The 21074-nt window shown below is 43.1% G+C and overlaps 1 protein-coding gene across 5 annotated transcripts in view; it reads left to right on the forward strand.

The window, feature by feature from the left end:
- Nucleotides 1-21074, forward strand: part of DAAM2 (dishevelled associated activator of morphogenesis 2) — a 249283-nt gene that overhangs the window by 23438 nt on the left and 204771 nt on the right. Inside the window, exon 1 of one of the 5 annotated variants that reach the window (XM_069768321.1) lies at nt 3110-3514. The exons of the other annotated variants lie outside the window; for them this stretch is intronic. The gene's annotated coding sequence lies outside the window, so the exon portion shown is untranslated. Of the gene's footprint in view, nt 1-3109; nt 3515-21074 lie in introns of those variants that run through there. 5 annotated transcript variants of the gene reach the window in all.

Genomic DNA, 21074 nt, shown 5'->3' on the forward strand with positions numbered 1-21074 from the left:
CAGCAAACTGGAGAGACCAGTAAAGGTACCTTCACACTAAACTATATCGCTAGCGATCCGTGACTTTGCAGCGTCCTCGCTAGCGATATCGTCCAGTGTGACAGGCAGCAGCGATCAGGCCCCTGCTGTGATGTTGCTGGTCGGGGAAGAAAGTCCAGAACTTTATTTGGTCGCTGGATCTCCCGCTGAATCGGCGTGTGTGACACCGATTCAGCGATGTCTTCACTGGTAACCAGGGTAAACATCGGGTAACTAAGCGCAGGGCCGCGCTTAGTAACCCGATGCTTACCCTGGTTACCATCCTAAAAGTAAAAAAAACAAACGCTTCATACTTACCTTCAGCTGTCTGTCCTCTGGCGCTGTGCTTTCCTGCACTCACTGTGAGCACAGCTGCCGGAAAGCAGAGCGGTGACGTCACCGCTCTGCTTTCCGGCCGCTGTGCTCACAGCCAGTACAGAGAAGCAGAGCGCCGGGGACAGACAGCGGAAGGTAAGTATGTAGCGTTTGTTTTTTTTACTTTTAGGATGGTAACGAGGGTAAACATCAGGTTACTAAGCGCGGCCCTGCGCTTAGTTACCCGATGTTTACCCTGGTTACCGGCATCGTTGGTCGCTGGAGAGCGGTCTGTGTGACAGCTCTCCAGCGACCAAACAGCGACGCTGCAGCGATCCGGATCGTTGTCGGTATCGCTGCAGCGTCGTTTAGTGTGAATGTACCTTAAGGGATGTGAATCCTCCAAAAGCAATGGACAACTGGCAATGACTAAAGGATAAAGCAGGACTAAATAGCTGAGTCCAAATTGCAAAAAGTGAACACACCTGATAAATGCTGCGATCCAAAGACAGCAGCACTACCACTCATAACCACCGGAGGGAGCCCAAGAGCAGAATTCACAACACTAATGGCAGTCAGGCTACCTCTGGCGAGCACATGGGGGGCTGTGCGGTCCTCCAAAGAAATGCCACCCCACATCATTACTGACCCACTGCCAAACCGGTCATGCTGAAGGATGTTGCAGGCAGCAGATCGCTCTCCACGGCGTCTCCAGATTCTGTCACGTCTGTCACATGTGCTCAGTGTGAACCTGCTTTCATCTGTGAAGAGCACAGGGCGCCAGTGGCGAATTTGCCAATCCTGGTGTTCTGTGGCAAATGCCAAGCGTCCTGCACGGTGTTGGGCTGTGAGCACAACCCCCATCTGTGAGTATCGGGCACTCAGACCATCCTCATGGAGTCGGTTTCTAACCGTTTGTGCAGACACATGCACATTTGTGGCCTGCTGGAGGTAATTTTGCAGGGCTCTGACAGTGCTCCTCCCATTCCTTCTTGCACAAAGGCGGAGGTAGCGGTTCTGCTGCTGGGTTGTTGCCCTCCTACGGCCCCCTCCACGTCTCCTGGTGTACTGGCCTGTCTCCTCGTATCTGCTCCATGATCTGGAGATTATGCTGACAGACACAGCAAACCTTCTTGCCACAGCTCGCATTGATGTGCCATCCTGGATCAGCTGCACTACCTGAGCATCTTCTGTCAGTTGTAGACACCACCTCATGCTACTGTACAGTACCTCTAAGGGTGACAGCAATGACAAAATGCAAAAGGGATCAAAACAGCCACAAAGGATGAGAACAGAGAAATGGTCTGTGGTCACCCCCTGCAGAATCGCTCCTTTATTGAGGGTTGTCTTGCTAATTGCCGATCATTTCTACCTGTTGTCTGTTCCTTTTGTACAACAGCAGGAGGAACTGATTCAAAATCTGTGTTGCCTCATAGCTGGACAGGCTGAATTCACAGACGTGACTGACTTGGAGTTACATTGTGTTCTGTACGTGTTCCCTTTATTTTTTTGAGCAGTGTATATGTGTCACATATCTGTGATATGCCATGGACCTCCATAGCCCCCAACCTGCATGTGCCCATCCATCCTTCTTACAGTCCCTATCCCTATTTTCTACTGTACATTTGCTTTGAAACCTACAAGAGAAAAAAGTAAGCGAAAACCCTGATGTAACTAAGTAAAAAAGCAAAAGTGCATTTAAATAACAGAGTTTTTAGTAATACTGTTTTTTGATAAAAAAAAAAAAAATAGCACAAAAGCCATTCCACCGCGTCAAGGTAACTCTGATAGGGACAGTCCTACACTGTCTAATATTAAAACCTTACATTGTGTCAATGTTTACCTCTGTGAATAAGGACAGACAAAAGGACTGGGCCCAACCAGTATTTTCTACTGTACATTTGGTTTGGCAAAACTAATGTTTATTTGGTCCTGCCAATAAAGCTTCTTTGAATTCAAATTTATATACCGTATGTGTCCTGCTGTATACTATTAATACATAGTATATACCCAGAGACCTAAACTGCAGCACAAAGCTGGAAACAGCCTGTATGTATCCGCACAACCATGGGGAAATGAAAGAACACCTTCCTCACATCCTAAATTCTATCCATTATCTATTTATCTATCTATTATATATTATGTATCTATTATCTATCAATTATCTATAATCTATCTATTATCTATCTATTATCTATCCATCTATTATCCATCATCTATATTATCTATCTATTATCTATCTATTGTATCTATCTATATATCTATCTATCTATTGTATCTATTATCTATCATCTATCTATTATCTATCTATCTATTATCTATCTAGTTTGTTGAGTCTTGGAGGATTCCTCAGGGGGCTGGACACCTCATCCATCTGACTATAGGGGGCAATTGTGTCTGTATAGTTCAGAATCTCTATTCTTACCATAACCTCTTCAATCCCATCTGGAAAAGCAGTCCTATGTAAATCCTGAGCTAGTACAATATGATGATCCCCCTTCCCCTATGGATTGTAATGGCACTAAGACCTGTAATGAAATATCTCCTGTGATGTGAATATTCTAGATGTGCGTCACCTGCACAGTGGTCCTAATTGTCAGTCGGGGGCTCCTCTGCCATCAGCTTGGGATGGGGGGCTGTCCTGCATGTGGGTCATATCAAGGCTCTGAATATCATTTTCTCTAGATGTTTCCCTGTGATCACTGCCCACTCTACATTGTTGCATATCTGTCACACTTCCAGTGCCCACCCCGTGCCCCTCTCTGAGCCCTTCTCCAGGAGTGCCAGCCTTCTTTTCCCGGCCGGGCAGCGTTTGCAGCCTTCTCCTGAGGGCTGGCACCGGTCTGCCCTGCTCTGGGCCAGGTTTCTGTGGAGATCTGCTGCAGTACACAAACCCCGCGTGTTCCAGGATCTCCACTCAGGAAATCATTTACGTTCTTCAATGGGGAATCGTGGCCAATTCTAAAGTCTCCACTTCTCCAGGGACCAGGACTCGGCTCAACACAAACCCGGCATCTGGGCCGGATCTTCTCTAGGATTTCCCACATCACGCTCAGATTCCATTCAACAATCTCATGGATTAGAGGAATATCCAGCGCTCCCCCCACTGTAGGCACCAGAGCTGGGTATGAGGACATGGCGCCACGTCCAGTGCAGTAAGTGCTGCAGATAGGGCAAGGAGGTAAGGACCTGGGGTATCACTAATGTAGAGCAAATGTATCACTAGTGTATCACTAATGTAGAGCAAATGTATCACTAGTGTAGAGCAAATGTATCACTAGTGTAGAGCAAATGTATCACTAGTGTATCACTAATGTAGAGCAAATGTATCACTAGTGTAGAGCAAATGTATCACTAATGTAGAGCAAATGTAGAGCAAATGTATCACTAGTGTATCACTAATATAGAGCAAATGTATCACTAGTGTAGAGCAAATGTATCACTAATGTAGAGCAAATGTATCACTAATGTAGAGCAAATGTAGAGCAAATGTATCACTAGTGTATCACTAGTGTAGAGCAAATGTATCACTAATGTAGAGCAAATGTATCACTAGTGTATCACTAATATAGAGCAAATGTATCACTAGTGTAGAGCAAATGTATCACTAATGTAGAGCAAATGTATCACTAATGTAGAGCAAATGTAGAGCAAATGTATCACTAGTGTATCACTAGTGTAGAGCAAATGTATCACTAATGTAGAGCAAATGTAGAGCAAATGTATCACTAGTGTATCACTAATATAGAGCAAATGTATCACTAGTGTAGAGCAAATGTATCACTAATATAGAGCAAATGTATCACTAGTGTAGAGCAAATGTATCACTAATATAGAGCAAATGTATCACTAGTGTAGAGCAAATGTATCACTAGTGTATCACTAATGTAGAGCAAATGCATCACTAGTGTATCACTAATGTAGAGCAAATGTATCATGTCATGATTCCAATGGCAGGGAATCACAAAAGGACAAGCACCAACGAGCTCTAGGGTGATGGAACCTGAGCTGACCGCGACCCTAAACCTGAACACACAAATAACAATAGCCGGGGAACGTGCCTACGTTGATCCTAGACGTCTCACACCAGCCGAAGATCTAACTTCCCCTATTAGAAGAAACACAGACCTCTCTTGCCTCCAGAGAAATACCCCACAGAAATAGCAGCCCCCCACATATAATGACGGTGAAATGAGAGGAAGGCACATACACACTATGAAAACAGATTCAGCAAAATGAGGCCCGCTAAAACTAGATAGCAGAGGATACAAAAGTAAACTGCGCGGTCAGCAAAAAACCCTTCAAAAAACCATCCTGTAATTACTTGAACTCATGTTCCAACTCATGGAACATGAGGAGCAATTACAGCCCACTAAAGCAACCAGCAGCAAAGAGACAATTATGTGCAAGCTGGACAAGACAAAAATAAAGCAAAACGTGGAACAAGAAAATCAAAACTTAGCTTGTCCTGAAGATTACTGAAGCCAGAAGCTGAGGAAACAAAACACTCTGATAACCTTGATAGCCGGCGGGGAAATGACAAGAAAGCCCAGTTAAATAGGAAACTCCCAAATCCTAATAGAACAGGTGGACACCAGAGACAGCAGAACACAAATCACCCAGTACCATCAGTAACCACCAGAGGGAGCCCAAAAACAGAACTCCCAACAGTATCACTAGTGTATCACTAATGTAGAGCAAATGTATCACTAGTGTATCACTAATGTAGAGCAAATGCATCACTAGTGTATCACTAATATAGAGCAAATGTATCACTAGTGTATCACTAATGTAGAGCAAATGTATCACTAGTGTAGAGCAAATGTATCACTAATGTAGAGCAAATGTATCACTAGTGTATCACTAATATAGAGCAAATGTATCACTAGTGTATCACTAATGTAGAGCAAATGTATCACTAGTGTAGAGCAAGTGTATCACTAATGTAGAGCAAATGTATCACTAGTGTAGAGCAAATGTAGAGCAAATGTATCACTAGTGTATCACTAATATAGAGCAAATGTATCACTAGTGTAGAGCAAATGTATCACTAATGTAAAGCAAATGTATCACTAATGTAGAGCAAATGTAGAGCAAATGTATCACTAGTGTATCACTAGTGTAGAGCAAATGTATCACTAATGTAGAGCAAATGTATCACTAGTGTATCACTAATATAGAGCAAATGTATCACTAGTGTAGAGCAAATGTATCACTAGTGTATCACTAATGTAGAGCAAATGCATCACTAGTGTATCACTAATGTAGAGCAAATGTATCACTAGTGTATCACTAATGTAGAGCAAATGTATCACTAGTGTATCACTAATGTAGAGCAAATGCATCACTAGTGTATCACTAATGTAGAGCAAATGTATCACTAGTGTAGAGCAAATGTATCACTAATGTAGAGCAAATGTATCACTAGTGTATCACTAATATAGAGCAAATGTATCACTAGTGTATCACTAATGTAGAGAGCAAATATATCACTAGTGTAGAGCAAATGTATCACTAATGTAGAGCAAATGTATCACTAATGTAGAGCAAATGTATCACTAGTGTATCACTAATATAGAGCAAATGTATCACTAGTGTATCACTAATGTAGAGAGCAAATGTATCACTAGTGTAGAGCAAATGTATCACTAATGTAGAGCAAATGTATCACTAATGTAGAGCAAATGTATCACTAATGTAGAGCAAATGCATCACTAGTGTATCACTAATGCAGAGCAAATGTATCACTAGTGTATCACTAATGTAGAGCAAATGCATCACTAGTGTATCACTAATGTAGAGGAAATGTATCACTAGTGTAGAGCAAATGTATCACTAGTGTAGAGCAAATGCATCACTAGTGTATCACTAATGTAGAGCAAATGTATCACTAATGTAGAGCAAATGTATCACTAATGTAGAGCAAATGTATCACTAGTGTATCACTAGTGTAGAGCAAATGTATCACTAATGTAGAGCAAATGTAGAGCAAATGTATCACTAGTGTATCACTAATATAGAGCAAATGTATCACTAGTGTAGAGCAAATGTATCACTAGTGTAGAGCAAATGTATCACTAGTGTATCACTAATATAGAGCAAATGTAGAGCAAATGTATCACTAGTGTATCACTAGTGTAGAGCAAATGTATCACTAATGTAGAGCAAATGTAGAGCAAATGTATCACTAGTGTATCACTAATATAGAGCAAATGTATCACTAGTGTAGAGCAAATGTAGAGCAAATGTATCACTAGTGTATCACTAATATAGAGCAAATGTATCACTAGTGTAGAGCAAATGTATCACTAATGTAGAGCAAATGCATCACTAGTGTATCACTAATGTAGAGCAAATGTATCACTAGTGTATCACTAATGTAGAGCAAATGTATCACTAGTGTATCACTAATGTAGAGCAAATGCATCACTAGTGTATCACTAATATAGAGCAAATGTATCACTAGTGTATCACTAATGTAGAGCAAATGCATCACTAGTGTATCACTAATATAGAGCAAATGCATCACTAGTGTATCACTAATGTAGAGCAAATGCATCACTAGTGTATCACTAATGTAGAGCAAATGCATCACTAGTGTATCACTAATATAGAGCAAATGTATCACTAGTGTATCACTAATGTAGAGCAAATGTATCACTAATGTAGAGCAAATGTATCACTAGTGTAGAGCAAATGTATCACTAGTGTATCACTAATGTAGAGCAAATGTATCACTAGTGTATCACTAATGTAGAGCAAATGTATCACTAGTGTATCACTAGTGTAGAGCAAATGTATCACTAATGTAGAGCAAATGTATCACTAGTGTAGAGCAAATGTAGAGCAAATGTATCACTAGTGTACCACTAATATAGAGCAAATGTATCACTAGTGTAGAGCAAATGTATCACTAGTGTAGAGCAAATGTATCACTAGTGTAGAGCAAATGTATTACTAGTGTATCACTATTGTAGAGCAAATGTATCACTAGTGTATCACTAATGTAGAGCAAATGTATCACTAATGTAGAGCAATTGTATCACTAGTGTAGAGCAAATGTAGAGCAAATGTATCACTAATGTAGAGCAATTGTATCACTAGTGTAGAGCAAATGTAGAGCAAATGTATCACTAGAGCAATTGTATTACTAATGTAGAACAAATGTATCACTAATATAGAGCAAATGTATCACTAGTGTATCACTAATGTAGAGCAAATATATCACTAGTGTATCACTAATGTAGAGCAAATGTATCACTAGTGTATCACTAATATAGAGCAAATGTATCACTAGTGTATCAACAATGTAGAGCAAATGTATCACTATTGTAGAGCAAATGTATCACTATTGTATCACTAATGTAGAGCAAATGTATCACTAATGTAGAGCAAATGTATCACTAGTGTATCACTAATGTAGAGCAAATGTATCACTAGTGTATCACCAATATAGAGCAAATGTATCACTAGTGTATCACTAATGTAGAGCAAATGTATCACTAGTGTATCACTAATGTAGAGCAAATGTATCACTAGTGTATCACTAATGTAGAGCAAATGTATCACTAGTGTATCACTAATGTAGAGCAAATGTATCACTAGTGTATCACCAATATAGAGCAAATGTATCACTAGTGTATCACTAATGTAGAGCAAATGTATCACTAGTGTATCACTAATGTAGAGCAAATGTATCACTAGTGTATCACTAATATAGAGCAAATGTATCACTAGTGTATCAACAATGTAGAGCAAATGTATCACTAGTGTATCACTAATGTAGAGCAAATGTATCACTAGTGTATCACTAATGTAGAGCAAATATATCACTAGTGTATCACTAATGTAGAGCAAATGTATCACTAGTGTATCACTAATATAGAGCAAATGTATCACTAGTGTATCAACAATGTAGAGCAAATGTATCACTATTGTAGAGCAAATGTATCACTATTGTATCACTAATGTAGAGCAAATGTATCACTAGTGTATCACTAATATAGAGCAAATGTATCACTAGTGTATCACTAATGTAGAAAAAATGTGTCACTTCACTAGTGTATCACTAATGTAGAGCAAATGTATCACTAGTGTATCACTAATGTAGAGCAAATGTATCACTAGTGTATCACTAATGTAGAGCAAATGTATCACTAGTGTATCAACAATGTAGAGCAAATGTATCACTAGTGTATCACTAGTGTAGAGCAAATGTATCACTAGTGTATCACTAATGTAGAGCAAATGTATCACTACTGTATCATTAATGTAGAGCAAATGTATCACTACTGTATCATTAATGTAGAGCAAATGTATCACTAGTGTATCACTAATGTAGAGCAAATGTATCACTAATATAGAGCAAATGTATCACTAGTGTATCACTAATGTAGAGCAATTGTATCACTAGTGTAGAGCAAATGTAGAGCAAATGTATCACTAATGTAGAGCAAATGTAGAGCAAATGTATCACTAGAGCAATTGTATCACTAGTGTAGAGCAAATGTATCACTAATGTAGAGCAATTGTATCACTAGTGTAGAGCAAATGTAGAGCAAATGTATCACTAGAGCAATTGTATTACTAATGTAGAACAAATGTATCACTAATATAGAGCAAATGTATCACTAGTGTATCACCAATATAGAGCAAATGTATCACTAGTGTATCACTAATGTAGAGCAAATATATCACTAGTGTATCACTAATGTAGAGCAAATGTATCACTAGTGTATCACTAATGTAGAGCAAATATATCACTAGTGTATCACTAATGTAGAGCAAATGTATCACTAGTGTATCACTAATATAGAGCAAATGTATCACTAGTGTATCAACAATGTAGAGCAAATGTATCACTAGTGTAGAGCAAATGTATCACTAGTGTATCACTAATGCAGAGCAAATGTATCACTAGTGTATCACCAATATAGAGCAAATGTATCACTAGTGTATCACTAATGTAGAGCAAATGTATCACTAGTGTATCACTAATGTAGAGCAAATGTATCACTAGTGTATCACTAATATAGAGCAAATGTATCACTAGTGTATCAACAATGTAGAGCAAATGTATCACTAGTGTAGAGAAAATGTATCACTAGTGTATCACTAATGTAGAGCAAATGTATCACTAGTGTATCACCAATATAGAGCAAATGTATCACTAGTGTATCACTAATGTAGAGCAAATGTATCACTAGTGTATCACTAATGTAGAGCAAATGTATCACTAGTGTATCACTAATATAGAGCAAATGTATCACTAGTGTATCAACAATGTAGAGCAAATGTATCACTAGTGTAGAGCAAATGTATCACTAGTGTATCACTAATGTAGAGCAAATGTATCACTAGTGTATCATTAATGTAGAGCAAATGTATCACTAGTGTATCACTAATGTAGAGCAAATGTATCACTAATATAGATCAAATGTATCACTAGTGTATCACTAATGTAGAGCAAATGTAGAGCAATTGTATCACTAGTGTATCACTAATGTAGAGCAAATGTATCACTAGTGTATTACTAATGTAGAACAAATGTATCACTAATATAGAGCAAATGTATCACTAGTGTATCACCAATGTAGAGCAAATGTATCACTAGTGTATCACCAATATAGAGCAAATGTATCACTAGTGTATCACTATTGTAGAGCAAATGTATCACTAGTGTATCACTATTGTAGAGCAAATGTATCACTAGTGTATCACTAATATAGAGCAAATGTATCACTAGTGTATCACTAATATAGAGCAAATGCACCACTAGTGTATCACTAATGTAGAGCAAATTTATCACTAGTGTAGAGCAAATGTATCACTAATGTAGAGCAATTGTATCACTAGTGTAGAGCAAATGTAGAGCAATTGTATCACTAGTGTAGAGCAAATGTATCACTAGTGTATCACTAATGTAGAGCAAATGTATCACTAGTGTATCACTAATGTAGAGCAAATGTATCACTAGTGTATCACTAATATAGAGCAAATGTATCACTAGTGTATCAACAATGTAGAGCAAATGTATCACTAGTGTAGAGCAAATGTATCACTAGTGTATCACTAATGTAGAGCAAATGTATCACTAGTGTATCATTAATGTAGAGCAAATGTATCACTAGTGTATCACTAATGTAGAGCAAATGTATCACTAATATAGATCAAATGTATCACTAGTGTATCACTAATGTAGAGCAAATGTAGAGCAATTGTATCACTAGTGTATCACTAATGTAGAGCAAATGTATCACTAGTGTATTACTAATGTAGAACAAATGTATCACTAATATAGAGCAAATGTATCACTAGTGTATCACCAATGTAGAGCAAATGTATCACTAGTGTATCACCAATATAGAGCAAATGTATCACTAGTGTATCACTATTGTAGAGCAAATGTATCACTAGTGTATCACTATTGTAGAGCAAATGTATCACTAGTGTATCACTAATATAGAGCAAATGTATCACTAGTGTATCACTAATATAGAGCAAATGCACCACTAGTGTATCACTAATGTAGAGCAAATTTATCACTAGTGTAGAGCAAATGTATCACTAATGTAGAGCAATTGTATCACTAGTGTAGAGCAAATGTAGAGCAATTGTATCACTAGTGTAGAGCAAATGTATCACTAGTGTATTACTAATGTAGAACAAATGTATCACTCATGTGGAGCAAATGTATAACTAGTGTATCACTAGTGTAGAGCAAATGCATCACTAGTGTATCACTAATGTAGAGCAAATGTATCACTAGTATAGAGGGAGTGTATCACTAGTGTGAGGCAGTGACCAGTGTCACGGGTAGGGGTTGCTGTGTGTTCTCCCCAGGATGCGGTCAGAGGCGTATTGAGGCCATGAGAGTGCATTGCAGTCACAGGCGTTGCTGTGATTGCAATGCAGACTAAAAATAAGTGTTAGTCTCGTTCATGTTAGTATCCAAGGCAGAGTTGGGATAACCTGCTCTGGGGTTTTTGTATTTTCAAATAGACTGCAGGATGGTAGTCGTGCAGTCCGTTTCATTCCAGGTCGAGTTTTCCAAGTGTCTGAAGGCCACAGATCCCAGTTAAAATCCCTGCAGTAAAAGGTTTGGGTGTGACAGAGTCAGTATCAGTCTGGCTCTGCAGAGCTCCTGTGTGAGGCAACACAGGCAAGCGGAGCCAAGCAGCCAGGGGAGCTGAGACGCCTGGCACCCACAGCTTACACAGTGGTGCAGTTGCCCACGGTAACTGGTCAGAGGAGGACTGGAATGTTTAGTGACTGTAAACTAAAGGATATTGTGTACTGTGTAAACATGACGGTGCAGTCACCCACGGCAACAAGTCAGCAGTGGACTGGCGTTTTTAGTGACTGCAATCCAGAGGATATGGGTACCGGATACCGGGTACTATGTAGTGCTGTGAATTGGACATTATTGGTGTATACTGGTGTGAATTGGTTGTTAATGCTGTGAAGTAAGTGCATTAAAGAGACTTTGATTTGGAATTCTGTTGAGTCACTGCCTCATCACTGCATAAGTGTGCTACCACTGCACTACACTAGTGTAGAGGGCGTGCATCACTAGTATAGAAGGAGTGTATCACTAGTTACATTCATTTGAAGTTATAATAAACTTTTTTTTATTTCAGTTATCATTGAGAAGGACCTGTCATCAGATTTTCCTGTACAATCTGCATCACAGACCTGATAAGGCTTACTTATCTATGTCCACTTATCCATTCCTGTGAAAATCCATGTCAGAAAAGCTGCATAATCCTGATAGTACAATCGACATTGTGAGTTCAGCTAAAGGCTGGGAGCCCTTGTCTCCAGTGTATTCTGCCTTTGCTCACATTGCCTGACTGACAGCTTGTTCTGGACAGTGTGAGATTTCAGCAACAGCAAGGAGAATGGGCACTGAAGAGCTGTCAATCAGGCTGGGTGGGTGGAGATTCAGCATCAGCAGAGGCGAGGGACACGGGTGTTTGTATTGTAAAATCTGGTGACAGTTCCAGCCTGGCTATTCCCCTAACTGCAGTTTTGTCTCCTGATCCGGACCCTCTGTTTCTTTAGTTACTGACCCGGCTAGTCTGACTTTCCTTGTCTCAGGTTTGCTCATCCAGCCACCTTGTGAACGCACACCGAGTAATCCTGTTGTACGTCCAGATCCCCGTGTAGGGCTAAAAGGTTCTTCCCACATTCACATTATTTTTTACTAAGCACAGTAACTGCAGACTTGATAATATACAGACTGAACCCAGCACAAAGATTCTTTCTTGTAATAACTGTGTTTGTTACCTGCGGCTGAAAGAACAGTGATGTCAAATGGCAAATGCCACTTTATTGATGCATATGGCAGAGGATTTTCTTCTTTCATATGCAACAACAGAGCATCATTTTCAGGTTCAAATCACTGATCCCTCAGCAGCAGCTCAAATCATCCTAGCCCCCTATATACAGCCCCATCCTGCAGTATATCACTTTTCTCAGTCCCCTTTATACAGCCCCATCCTGCAGTATATCCTCTCTGCCCCTATACACAGCCCTTTCCTTCAGTATATAATACTTCTCAGACCCCTGTATACAGTGCCTTTTCTGCACTACATTTCTCCTACCCACTGCAGCCTAAGGCTACTTTCACACTAACGTTGTTTGGCGTACGTCGCCATGTGTCGTTTTGGAGAAAAAACGCACCCTGCAAATGTGCCCGCAGGATGCGTTTTTTCTCCATAGACTTGCATTAGCGACGCATTGCGACGTATGGCCAAACGTCGCATCCGTCATGCGACGGATGCGTCGTGTTTTGGCGGACCCTCGTCACAAAAAAAACGTTACATGCAACGTTTTTTGTGCATCGAGTCCGCCATTTTCGACCGCGCATGCGCGGCCGAAACTCCACCCCTTCCTCCCCGGACATTACAATGGGGCAGCGGATGCGTTGAAAAACTGCATCCGCTTCCCCCGTTGTTCATTTCTTTCACAACGTGCGTCGGTACGTCGGGCCGACGCTAGTGTGAAAGTAGCCTAAGTCTTGTACCTACAAGCCAAAATCATCCCCCCTGCTCCACCGTGCTGGACAGTGGGTATGGGGAGTTTGGACTGACATGCTGTTTGGTTTTCACCAGTGGTTCCTCAGGGCATTATGGGGAAACATCTCCACTTTCGTCCAAAAGACATTGTTCCAGAAGTCTCGTAGTTTGCTGAAATGCAATCCTTCCACACAATCTACACTTGTTCAGCCTTTTTCTGCTTGTACTGTCAACAACACCAACATTTAACAAGTTAACTGAAGCCTTTAGAGTCTGAGCTCTAGCTCTTGGGCTTTTCTCATTTTCTCTGAGTAGTACTCGGTCTGACTTTGGGGAGAGTTTTGGGGACCATCCACCGCTAGGAAGATTGCCAGCTGTATTGAATGATTTCTGCTTATGAGTAATCCTTCTCACCTTAGAATGATGATCTCCGCATTGTTTGGAAATGACACTACAAGCTCTAACAGATTGATGGGCAGCACTCATTTCTCTAAGATCATTGTTGATGTACTTGCTCCTCGCCTGGTTGATCCAGACCAGCAAATTGGCAAATCTTCTGCTTTTATCGCGGTGGTCAGATTTGCTGATGAGCAGTTAATCACGGGCGTACCCTCTCAGCTCTCACGCCAGCAGTCGCGGTGGACTTGTCACACATGGCTTCAGCATTATGCTTCAGTGTTTGGTAAATAAATAATGACACAATGTAACTTGTGTTGTTCATCTGAGGTTGTAGTTACCTCGTCTAATAACCTTCTAAGGACCAGATAGTTATTTTTTTTATTATGTCTCAATACATAAAATCATAACCCCTCATGACTCTGATATATAGGCGACATTTTATAACCTGTCCTGTAATAACCAGGGGTTGTATCATGGTTGTGGCTCCCCTGTACATTTATACATAGTGCTTCTGCTAATATTTCACTTCTCTGACCGGTATCTGAGAGCGGCTACATAGAGTGCTTCTAGAATATTCATGGAGGCACAGAGTATTTCAGGAGAGAAGTGAGCTGATCTTATGGCATGGAACGAGCACAATCCACAGCAGCACAGAGTATGTCAGGAAAGCAATGTGCTGACCTTCTCAGAGGTCTGACAATTACCGACGGGCAGTGACCAGCAGCACAGAGTACTTCAGAGGATGAGTCTCTCGGCTTTGCTCGCTGTACCGGCCCTGGACTCGATTGGTCACATTACACCGGCCGTTTGGTGATCGGTCGCTCCGGGTCCTGTGTCTGGTGGTGCTGATATAACTCTCAATTTCTATAATACCCCACTATGGGCACAGCGGATCACGTAGGAGATCTGGACGACGGATGACGTGGGAGATCTGGACGGTGGATCACGTGGGAGACCTGGACGGTGGATCACATGGGAGACGGGCCACAGCTGCTTTATTCTCCAGGCAGAAAAGGCAGCAATGAATTGTCCTTTGTGCGGCGGTTGTGGGTGACGATGCGTGGACGTGATTCATGAGTGATAATTGGCCATTTATGTCATTAATGTGACGGAGGCGAAGGGAAATGGTGAAAATATTGTAATGCAGAGAAACTGTGATCGAAAGAACAATCTGACACTCGGGGTACAGGATAATGACACTGACGCTCGGGGCACAGGATAATGACACTGACACTGGGGGTACAGGATAATGACCCTGACACTGGGGGTACAGGATAATGACACTGACACTGGGGGTACAGGATAATGACACTGACACTGGGGGTACAGGATAATGACACTGACACTGGGGGTACAGGATAATGACACTGACACTGGGGGTACAGGATAATGACACTGACACTGGGGGTACAGGATAATGACACTGGGGGTACAGGATAATGACACTGGGGGTACAGGATAATGACACTGACACTGGGGGTACAGGATAATGACACTGACACTGGGGGTACAGGATAATGACACTGACACTCGGGGTACAGGATAATGACGCTGACACTGGGGGTACAGGATAATGATGCTGACACTCGGGGTACAGGATAATGACGCTGACACTGGGGGTACAGGATAATGACACTGACACTGGGGGTACAGGATAATGACACTGACACTCGGGGTACAGGATAATGACGCTGACACTGGGGGTACAGGATAATGACACTGACACTGGGGGTACAGGATAATGACACTGACACTCGGGGTACAGGATAATGACACTGACACTGGGGGTACAGGATAATGACACTGACACTGGGGGTACAGGATAATGACACTGACACTGGGGGTACAGGATAATGACACTGACACTGGGGGTACAGGATAATGACACTGACACTGGGGGTACAGGATAATGACACTGACACTCGGGGTACAGGATAATGACACTGACACTCGGGGTACAGGATAATGACACTGACACTCGGGGTACAGGATAATGACACTGACACTCGGGGTACAGGATAATGACACTGACACTCGGGGTACAGGATAATGACACTGACACTGGGGGTACAGGATAATGACACTGACACTGGGGGTACAGGATAATGACTGACACTGGGGGTACAGGATAATGACACTGACACTCGGGGTACAGGATAATGACGCTGACACTCGGGGTGCAGGGTAATGGGGGCTGATAGTTGAGGACCCCTTGCCTCATTGCTCGGCCTGTTATCACATTACTCTTCCGTTGTGGCGCTCTCTGGTCGGCCATTGTTACCAGGACATGACAGTTTCTCCGTCGCCTTTTACACAATTTATTTCTGTGTTTTTATATGTAAATTTCTCGTTTTTTCCTCTGTGTCTTGTGAGTCGCTGATTGTCACCCGCAGAATATTCGCCTCTGTGTCTCCGGGCCGCAGCGTCCCCCATTGTGTAGCCGGACATAGTGGGGGGATGATGGGGTTTCGGAGACGTAAATCTGTTTTTCATTCCTTTATGTGAGTTCTGAGACGTCGCCATCAATCAGGTGACATAAAAGTGACTTATTGGGAAGGTTTGCAGCTACTGTGGCCCCCAACCAGTGTTCCCAGCCTGCCCCAGCCATGAACCTGATGATCGGGGGGTCTCTGAGGCTGAGGAGGAGACTTGGGGTATCTGGGCTCTTCTGCCAGACGAGGGGGCGCAGCGCAGTGTTACATTGTTACAAATGTGTAAATATGGAGCAGCTCGTCCTGGAGTTCTGGTCACTTCTGTTTCGGGGGACGCTGCGTCCCGACCAGTGTGGGGGATGTCACCCCCCGAGAGGATGCGGTGCAGAGTTTATGGAATGAGTCTGCCCAGAAATATAGATGGAGGATAGCCCCCCGAGCTCCTCTGCCTGTAGGATTGCCACTAACCAGGACAGATTTATGGAAATATACCCCAGAGTGGGCGATTCTGGGGGGACTCGAGGATTAATCCTAAATTGTAGGACCCATTCTGCCAGTTCACACCCATTTAATGTAAATCTGCACAATTGGCGGGGGATTAGTTACTGATGCCAGGGTCGGAGGGATTTGTGTTATCCGAAGCTGAGGACCATGATGGCGACCACTGGTGGTATATTCAGCCCAGACAGAAGGTCCAAAGACTGCAAAGGGTTAAACCGTGGTGAAAATAAATGGATATTAATACGTTGTGGGGGTAAAAATTGAAAGGTTGCAAAACTCATCAACGCCGGGTAACACCTGGTGACAGACAGGAGGCGCTATATATACGGTGTGTGTGTGTATACATATATGTGGACATATTAACACGCATACATATGGACAGTATTCATGCCCAGGAACTTTTTCCACATTTTTTTCACATTACACCCACACACATAAATGTTGGAATAACAGATTTATATTTTTTAAATATTTAGAAACTCTGTATCATTTCCTTAACACATCACTAATTCTTACTATTTTGTGTTGGTATCACAAAAAAATCCCAATAAAACACATTCAAACTTGTAGGTGTAACGTGAAAAAATGTATCCTTTTCCATTAATGTCCATGGGGGACGGCCTGGGGCAGTGATTGATGACATGCGCTGCGCGACCGCTGAGGTCTTTGATGTCTTCCTCTGCGCAGGTGCTGCGCGCAGTAAATCATGAGCGGTCAGTGCAGCGTACAGGAACCTTCCCAGGACCGCGGGGTTCATTTCCTGAGGCCTCGTCGCCCGCAGTGACCCCGCGTCTTGTCTTCATTGCCGCCATCTTCCACACGTGGCCTGAGGTTCTGGTTTCACAATGACAAATGGTTTCCCTCTGTTTAAATATTTGGAAACCCGATGCAGGAGCTGAGGGTCTCCGGCACTTTCCTTAAGTCTTAAGGCGCAGATGTCAAGGTTGACTGCAAAACACACAGTGGCGTGACATAGGCGACGCTTGTGTCCTGTCTGTGAAGCGTGGAGACACCATGACCATAAGACACAGGGGCGGACACGTCACTGGTGCAACCTGTGCGGCCACATAGGGGTCCTAGAGGTCAGGGGGCAACAGCCAGCTCCAAAGCAGGCAGAATTGTGCATTATATGTGATATGTAGGGCCCGTATACTGTTCCTGGCCCTTACTCGGGGGCCCATCCAGGAATGTCCCCAATAACCGCTGCGAAAGCTTCCTTGGTGCCGGCTTTTTTACACTCGACCCTTTTTGGCTCAGGAAATCCCCAATTTGCTGGGAATTCTTCCAAAAAGTGGCGCAGTCCTGGGAAATGCAGGAGTATTGGCAAGTACAACGTCCAGTATTGGCAAGTACAACCTCCGGTATTGGCAAGTACATCCTCTGGTATTGGCAAGTACAACCTCCAGTATTGGCAACTACAACCTCCAGTATTGGCAAGTACAACCTCCAGAATTGGCAAGTACAACCTCCGGTATTGGCAACTACAACCTCCGGTATTGGCAACTACAACCTCCGGTATTGGCAACTACAACCTCCGGTATTGGCAAGTACAACCTCCAGTATTGGCAACTACAACCTCCGGTATTGGCAAGTACAACCTCCGGTATTGGCAAGTACAACCTCCGGTATTGGCAACTACAACCTCCGGTATTGGCAACTACAACCTCCGGTATTGGCAAGTACAACCTCCGGTATTGGCAAGTACAACCTCCGGTATTGGCAACTACAACCTCCGGTATTGGCAACTACAACCTCCAGTATTGGCAACTACAACCTGCAGTATTGGCAACTACAACCTCCGGTATTGGCAAGTACAACCTCCAGTATTGGCAACTACAACCTCCCGTGTTGGCAACTACAACCTCCAGTATTGGCAAGTACATCCTCCAGTATTGGCAACTACAACCTGCAGTATTGGCAACTACAACCTCCGGTATTGGCAAGTACAACCTCCGGTATTGGCAAGTACAACCTCCGGTATTGGCAAGTACAACCTCCAGTATTGGCAAGTACAACCTCCGGTATTGGCAAGTACAACCTCCGGTATTGGCAAGTACAACCTCCGGTATTGGCAAGTACAACCTCCGGTATTGGCAAGTACAACCTCCAGTATTGTCAACTACAACCTCTGGTATTGGCAACTACAACCTCCGGTATTGGCAAGTACAACCTCCAGTACGGGCAACTACAACCTCCAGTATTGGCAAGTACAACCTCCAGTATTGTCAACTACAACCTCTGGTATTGGCAACTACAACCTCCGGTATTGGCAAGTACAACCTCCAGTATTGGTATCCATGTTGGCCCGTCTCTCAAAAAAGTTGAAGCCCCATGATTTTCTTATCACAGTGTGATCATCTTCCCCAGGGGCCAACACAGACAGAAGACACCCCTTTGCAATAATCGGATACACCCTTTTATCGGGCTCCCCGACCTCTCGGGCCCCTGCACTGTTCCACAGGTTGCACCAACAGTATGTCATCCCCTGGTCTTCTTCCCATCCCAGAGTGGCTGATAATAGGGAACAATAGATGTTCCCTATCATCCTATTATTAACCCTCTCAGCAAATATTGGAGAGGTAGCACATCAGTATCCCTATGGAAGAACTTTCTGGGGTTCACCACCTGCAGGTCTAGATGAGAACAGGTCTGGTTACAGGACTCAGCCCCCCATAGGACAGCGATGTCACTGAGACCATACTAGACAATGTCTTATTATCCCTGAAATAGAAGAATTCCAGCCGGGCATCACATGGGCTGATGAGAAGGGTCAGGAGCTGCTGGATCATGGCCGCCGGTCACCTGCCCTGTGTTCTCCACAACCAAAGCTAATGGATCTTGTCACCAGCAAAAAAACAGAAGGGTCCTAGAGACGTCAGTGCTTCCACGGGACCCTCTGTGGGCATCATACAAGGGGCCGCAGTCAGGGGCCATCCAGGTCCACACATATGGTGGATGGGCCCCCGGGACATAAGGCCATGAGCAGGTTACAGACTGCAGGGGTTCATGGTGGTCCCCCCAGCACTGACGGGGCTGCGGCTCTGGACCTTCACCACCCGGGATTATTACACAGAACATTATCTGTGATATGTGGAGTCTGAGGAGCCGCCATTATATTCAGGACCCCTATATAAGAGCCGGCTGGAAAGGAAAGGGTTACAGGAATCGCCGCACTGCAGTCTGGGGGAATATTCACATTGTGCTGAAGTATCTAATTACCATGTGTGATACTGACTGCTGAGCTGTGTATCTAATCTTATCCTGTGTGATACTGACTGCTGAGCCGTGTATCTAATCCTCTCCTGTGTGATACTGTCTGCTGAGCTGTGTATCTAATCCTCTCCTGTGTGATACTGACTGCTGAGCTCTGTATCTAATCCTATCCTGTGTGATACTGTCTGCTGAGCTGTGTATCTAATCCTCTCCTGTGTGATACTGACTGCTGAGCTGTGTATCTAATCTTATCCTGTGTGATACTGACTGCTGAGCTCTGTATCTAATCCTCTACTGTGTGATACTGTCTGCTGAGCTGTGTATCTAATCCTCTCCTGTGTGATACTGACTGCTGAGCCGTGTATCTAATCCTCTCCTGTGTGATACTGACTGCTGAGCCGTGTATCTAATCCTCTCCTGTGTGATACTGACTGCTGAGCCGTGTATCTAATCCTCTCCTGTGTGATACTGACTGCTGAGCCGTGTATCTAATCCTCTCCTGTGTGATACTGACTGCTGAGCTCTGTATCTAATCCTCTCCTGTGTGATACTGACTGCTGAGCTCTGTATCTAATCCTCTCCTGTGTGATACTGACTGCTGAGCTCTGTATCTAATCCTCTCCTGTGTGATACTGACTGCTGAGCCATGTATCTAATCCTCTCCTGTGTGATACTGACTGCTGAGCCGTGTATCTAATCCTCTCCTGTGTGATACTGACTGCTGAGCCGTGTATCTAATCCTCTCCTGTGTGATACTGACTGCTGAGCCGTGTATCTAATCCTCTCCTGTGTGATACTGACTGCTGAGCCGTGTATCTAATCCTCTCCTGTGTGATACTGACTGCTGAGCCGTGTATCTAATCCTCTCCTGTGTGATACTGACTGCTGAGCCGTGTATCTAATCTTATCCTGTGTGATACTGACTGCTAAGCTCTGTATCTAATCTTATCCTGTGTGATACTGACTGCTGAGCTGTGTATCTAATCCTCTCCTGTGTGATACTGACTGCTGAGCCGTGTATCTAATCCTCTCCTGTGTGATACTGACTGCTGAGCCGTGTATCTAATCCTCTCCTGTGTGATACTGACTGCTGAGCCGTGTATCTAATCCTCTCCTGTGTGATACTGTCTGCTGAGCCGTGTATCTAATCCTATCCTGTGTGATACTGACTGCTGAG

The sequence above is a fragment of the Ranitomeya imitator genome, chromosome 5, assembly GCF_032444005.1.
Source record: "Ranitomeya imitator isolate aRanImi1 chromosome 5, aRanImi1.pri, whole genome shotgun sequence".
NCBI classification, from domain to species: domain Eukaryota; kingdom Metazoa; phylum Chordata; class Amphibia; order Anura; family Dendrobatidae; genus Ranitomeya; species Ranitomeya imitator.